Source organism: Ursus americanus, chromosome 22 (assembly GCF_024610735.1).
Source record: "Ursus americanus isolate L20-20 chromosome 22, mUrsAme1.1.p, whole genome shotgun sequence".
In the NCBI taxonomy this organism is placed as follows: domain Eukaryota; kingdom Metazoa; phylum Chordata; class Mammalia; order Carnivora; family Ursidae; genus Ursus; species Ursus americanus.
Genome location: NC_142148.1, coordinates 20660655 through 20667057, shown reverse-complemented (window position 1 = coordinate 20667057; position 6403 = coordinate 20660655).

Sequence of the window (6403 nt, the reverse complement as noted above, 5' to 3'; positions counted from 1 at the left end):
CCCACCCTCAGAGACGCCCTCCAAGCCCATACGCTTTCCACTCCTCCCAGACATCAAAATCTTGTCTGTTGGGGGCTTGACATGTTTAAGGCAGGACCGCTGTGTTCTGTGGCATGGGTCACATATTATAAAGAGGCATCAGGCCGAGAGAACAAAATCTTTTCTCTAACTTGTTCCACCAAGACGGTGCTCGTTTTTCTAGTGCCAAAGCCCCTGGAGGCAGAGTAGGAACAGAAAAGTAGCGTGTGAGGCTGGAAGGAAGAACGTCAGTGGAAACACAGCATGGAATGAAGCTGGGAGGCCTTCAGACTACTAAGGACTCTGGATTTTCTTCCAGAAAATAAGGGAAGTCATGGGGGAGTTTCAAGGAGGAGAACAACACAGTCCAAGTCACAATTCTGAAAGACCCCTCTGGCTGTGGTGGGGAGCCTCGCTACTAAGTACGGGACGCAGCCCTGCCTTCCCCCACCCTCACTTCTTCACCCACCATCCTCTTTGGGGGCAGTGGGCCCCTCGCACATTGACCCTCTACTTTCCAAACACTCAGGGCAGCCCCTGCCTACTCTCTACAGAAGAAAATGTCCTTATTTCTTGGACCTAAAGACTAGAGAATGGAGCACACTCTGCCCCATGGACGGCTCTCTGATGGGAGGAATAGGCAGTTGCGTGAGGTATGATTTGCAGAGAATTCCCCACCACGCTGCAAACGGTCTGCCTCGCTGCCCACAAAACCACCCCAAGCAACTTCTCCCTCCAGGCTAACATCGCCAGCTCCAAATGATTGTTGAAGTGCATGGGCTTTCTTTTGGGGGTGTTGAAAGTGTTCTAAAATTAGCTGCTGGTGACGGGTGCTCGACTCTCTGAATACACGAAAAACCGCTGAACTGTGCACTTGAGCGGTGACCGTGACGGGATGTGGAAAGTATGTCCCTAAAGCCGTTAAAAAAAAAATCGCCACTCCAGTCTGCCTCAAAGTTCACCATTCAAGCAGCTCCCGTTCTGGGTTAGGCATTGCTTTTGGGGGTTCCTTTTGGAAATGCCAACTTGTTCAACATGCAGGAGCTGTCCCCTACGGGGAGAGAGAACGGGAGGCAGGTCCCAGGGAGACTAAGCACTACATTCGCCATTTTGCCACATCCCGTCGGTGACCATGTGTGGCCCTGCCCTGAGCCAGTGTCTTCACACTTATTATCTCATTTAATCCTCATGGCCACTTCGAAAGGTAGACAGGTGGGGGGTGGGGAGGAGTCTGAGGTTTAGACAGGCTATGTGGCCCACCCAAGGTCCCTGAGCTCAGAGCCTGGTTTCAAAGGTCAACCCAGCCCCCCGTGGGCTGCGCTGCTTTCTAAATGTTACTTACCCTCTCTGATCCTTCTCTGAAAAGTAGAGATAAAACCTTGCCGTCCTCTTTGGCGCAAGGTCTTTAGGAGGAATCAGTGGTGCAATTAGTAAGCTGCAGGCGTGATGGTTAAGGGCATGAGCTGTGGTCCCAGACACGGCGGTATCAAATCCCAGCTCTGCTATTTACCAGCTGTGTGACCTTGGGCAAGTAGCTGGCCTTCAACCTTCCTACCTGCAAAGTGAGGTCACAGTAGTCCCTACCTCACTGAGTTGTAAAGAGAATCAAACATGTGTGAAACCCGGGGTCCAGGACCTGACAAGTAGAAATCAGAGTAAGCTCTACGATTAATACACCCAGTAATTCCCACTGTGCTGGAAGGGCTCTATCTGGCTTGTCACAGTTATAGTCCCAATGCCTACTGGACAGTCAGTGCTCAATAAATAACTTTTTGAAAAACATTTTTAAAGATTTATTTATTTATTTATTTAGAGAGAGCGAGAGGGTGCTTTCGGGGCAGGGGGAGGGGCAGAGGGAAAGAATCCCACTGAGACGCCCCACTGACAGTGGAGCCCGGTGTGGGGCTCAGTCTCACAACCCATGAGATCGTGACCTGAGCTAAAACCAAGAGTCAGATGCTTAACCTACTGAGCCACCAGGCCCCCCTTTAATTTTTTTAACTAGGCTCCACGCCCAGCGTGGACCCTAACATGGGATCCGAACTCATGACTCTTGAGATCAAGACCTGAGCTGATATGCTCAACTGACTGAGCCACCCAGGTGCCCCAATAAATACTTATTTTTAAAAAAGCAATCCAGGATTTGAATCTCTGTGACTCAAAGTCGCTATGTCCTGGTTTTCAAAGTGTGATCTGGGCCTGCCTGCCTCAACAGGCCTAACCCCAAGAAGACAACCACTGGCTGGCCAGAAATCTGGGTTCAGGGATGAACTCACGAGGTGACCAGTCCTTCCCCCCTCTCTCGGTCTCACTCTCCCCGTCTGTAAAAGCAAGGACCCGCTGGAATTCCAGGAAAGGAATCCAATAAAGGGAGCTCTGGCAAATAGTAAAGAATCCTTCTTGGCTGAGAAATGTTCATTCTAACAGAAGCTCCTTAGGGCCCCCAAAGGTATCAAGACCCAGCGAGATGAGGCCATGGCTGGGATTTTAGATGCTGCCAATTGCAGAGGCCAAGAGCGGGGGGAGGGAGAGATGGGAAGGTCCTCGGGTTCCTCAGAGATCCCCCGGGGTGAGGGGCTGTGAATCCAGCAGCACGTATTTATTGGGTATTTATTGGGGCACCTGGGTGGCTCAGTCAGTTGACACAATTTTCAAACCACCCTGGGTCATCGCTGACAGTGCTGTTTTCTTCTGTAAATCCGAACGCACAGATCTGCAGGTGATGGGGCTGGGGGAGGCAAAAGCCATAAATACCAAACTCTCCCCTCCAAAGCACACCCCCCCCCCCGAGATGCAGAGACGCCGCTCTTCATGACAGCGGTCTCTCTCAGCTAGAGCCCACGTGCTCAGGAGTGTGGGCCCTGTCAGAGAAAACTACAGGAAAATAGGAACGAACAGACTTCTAGAATCACTGAGACTGGAGGGAAATCGGAGTTCATTTTCGTCCCTTGTTCGCAAAACACGGTCCAAGATTGGCACCACCTGGGAACTTGTTAGAAATGCAGAGTCTGGGGCGTCTCGGTCCGTAGAGCATGCGATGCTTGCTCTGGGGGTCGTGAGTTCGAGCCCCACCTTGCATGTAGAGATTACTTTATAAAAATACAAAATAAAAACAACCAACCAAAAAGAAATGCAGAGTCTCGGGCCCCAGAGGACCCTAAGGAGTCAGAATGGCATTTAACAAGATCCCTGGTTTGTATATACCACAACTTTTTTATCATTCATCTGTTGGTGGATAATTAGATTGTTTCCATGCCTTGGCTACCGTGAATAATGCTGCAATAAACATAAGGGTCTCTTTGAGATCCGATCTTCATCCCCTTTGAATATCCAGAAGTGGAACGGCTGGATCATAGGGTAGCTCTAGTTTTAATTGTTTGAGGACCCTCCACACTGTTTCCCACAGTTAGAGAAGGTTAGCTACACCAATCTATATTCCAACCAACAGTGCACAGGGTTCCCTTATCCCCACACCCAAAAGTTACACGCACACACACACACACAATGGAACATTGGCCGTGAGAGAGGAGGACCTGCCATTTGCAACACCATGGATGGAACTTGAGGGCATTATGCTAGGTGAAATAAGTCAGACAGAGAAAGACAAATACCATATGATTTCACTTATACATGAAATCTAAAAAAGCCAAACTCAAAAACAGAGTGGAATGGTTGTTACCAGAGGCTGGGGGTGGGGAATGCGGGAGATGTTATTTAAGAAGACAAACTTGGAACAAATAGGTAAGTCTTGGAGAGCCAATGCCCAGCATAGAGATTCCAGACAGCTAAACTTCAAAGTTGCTAAGAGACTAGATCTTCATGGTTCCTGATAGAGGGCCACCTAACTCTAGAGCGGTAATCACATTGCAAGATATAAATGTATCACATCAACACATTGTACACCTTAAAAATATATGCCAATTATATCCCCCAAATAAATTTACAAATAAATAAACAAGATTCCTGGGTGCTTTGAGAAACACTGTCCTGGTCTAACGCCTTCATCTGCCTTGGCGGGCAAGGAAAGAGAGGATCAGAGAGGGGCGTGGTTTGTCCCGTGTCACACAGCCTGTCAGGAGCAAAGCCTAGACAAAGACCCGGGCTTTCCTGCAGCTAGTCCTTCCTATTCTACGGTTCTGGGTTCTGGCACATACTGCCCCTTCCTCCTGGACTGCCCTCCGCTCTCTCTTCTGCAAAACGTCGATGTGACCTTCAGGACGCAGCAGGCTGCTACCTCTCCACGAAGCCTTCCTCGGTGGTCCCCAGAAACTCCCTTGGTGGCAGAGCATGGATTGCGGTGTATTTTTAGTACTGTCTTTTGTAGTCTACTGTCCCCACAAAAGACTGTACCGACTTTGACAAAGAATTCAAAGCTTTCCACAAGAGGAAGGCATTTGCTGAGAAAGAGCAGTCAGTGCCGGGGAAACGTTCAGTGTGCTAATTGTGTCCGTCAGGGTCCAGGCAGGAAAACAGAGTCCAACTCAGATGGTTCTTGGGATTTGAATTAAGGGGCTATTTATAGAGGCAGGGGACAGGCTTAAGGACACTGGCAGACAATGCTGAGGGTCCCAGGAACTAACATCCTTAGTTTCTGGCTTAAAGCAACAAAGAAATGCTTCCAATGTCCAAGCCCAGGGAAGCCTGGAGCCACGGGTGAGGGGTTTTGGGGGAGTGACACAGCCACTGTCAGACTGAGATCCAAAGCAAGGAGGGAGCTGAGAACCGCCCTGTTCCCTCTCTCTTCCAGACCTCTGACTTCCTGCCCGACTGCCCTTTAGCTGAGCCCAACCACAAATGAGGAAACTGAGTCACAGAGTGCCCAAAGTCACACAGTGAGCAAGTCAGGATTCAATGCAGGCCAGATGTCCCCAGGGCCCACGCCCTTAACCTCACACTGTCTCCTGCTTTATGTCCATTCCCTCTCTCCACAATGACCTACCATGTGCCGATCAATATTCCAGGCACTGAGGTTTCCACATTCGGGGTTTTCCAAACTCTTCCCACCAACGCTTTTTGTAATCAGAACTCAGCAAACACTGTTCTTATTCAAAGAGAGAGCATTTTCTCCGCTCTAGGACTGGACAGTGGCAGGAGTGCCGTGGCAGCTGTCACTGGAAATGGATGGACAGCCTGGGAGAAGAAAGGCCAGGGGTTCCAAGCAGAATGCAGTCATGCTGCTCCCAGGAGCCTCTGCTGGGTCCTGGGTCACCAGCAGGGACCTTGAGCCAGGGGTGGGCCCCCGTGGGGGTGGAGACCTGGCCTGGGGCCATGTGGCACACTGGCTGGCTGGGCATGTGTAAGGTCGGAAGGTCACTGCTGTGGGAATTACCACCCCTGCCAACCGCCCCCAGTCTGGGACATCCTCAGACAGCTGCTAGAGGAGTGACATCGGTGTCCCCAAGCGGTCCCCACTCTCCAGACTGTCCTCCCCTACTCCGCACAGGAATCGCCTGCCCCGTCTCCCTCATTTTATGGAGGCAAACTGAGGCACAAGGAGGACACGGGTTTGCTGAAAGTCACACACCAGGCAGGAGCTAAGCCAGGTCAGAACCCCGGCTCCCAGCTCCCAGCCCAGGACACCTCCCCACCTCCACGGGCTGAGTCTAGGAAGCAGGTGCCCCTGGCGCATGGGAAGCCCTTGCCGGCTTCCAGGCTTTGCCCTTGCTCTCAGCTCAGCCTGGAATGGCTCTTCCAGAGCCTGACTCCTGCTCACCTTTGGGGTCTCAGCTCAGCACGTCATCTCAAAGAAGCCTTCCCAGACCATCATTTTGGAATGGCATCTACAGATCTGGGTTCAAATCCCTGCCAGGTGACTGTGACCAAAAGCACTTCACCTCCTTGAGCCTCAGATCCTACAGCTAAAATGAGACAGAGACACCCGCGTTAGAGGGCCGAGAGGTGCACCCAACGAGCCCAGTATCCGGCAGAGGGCAGGAGCTCATAGCTCCTGGTTTCCTGTCCCTTCCCGCCCCATGCTGCAGGGATCCCAGGATTCCGCAGCCTCAGCCCTGCCCTCAGGAGCACCCAGGCTGGGACCCCAACAAACCTCAACCCAAAGGATACCAACAACAGGGGACAGAGGAGCAGAGAGGTCTGGGCTGTAGGCTTCCCTGTGTTCGACAGGGGCAGTTTTGATCTTAATGTCAATTCCAGTGCCTTGTCTGGCCCATTGGGAAGAAACTATTACTCCTACCATATTCGATCTGTTGAGGTGGTCACAGAGACCCAACCCAACGTCGTGGGGAGGATACAGAGACTCCATCTTTTGATGGAAAGAGTATAAAAGAATTTGTGGACATATTTTTAAAGGACCACAATTACAAAAAAGCAGGATAGTTAATGCTGTGATGGAGAAAGTGCAGATATTCTGGGAACCCAGAAGAGG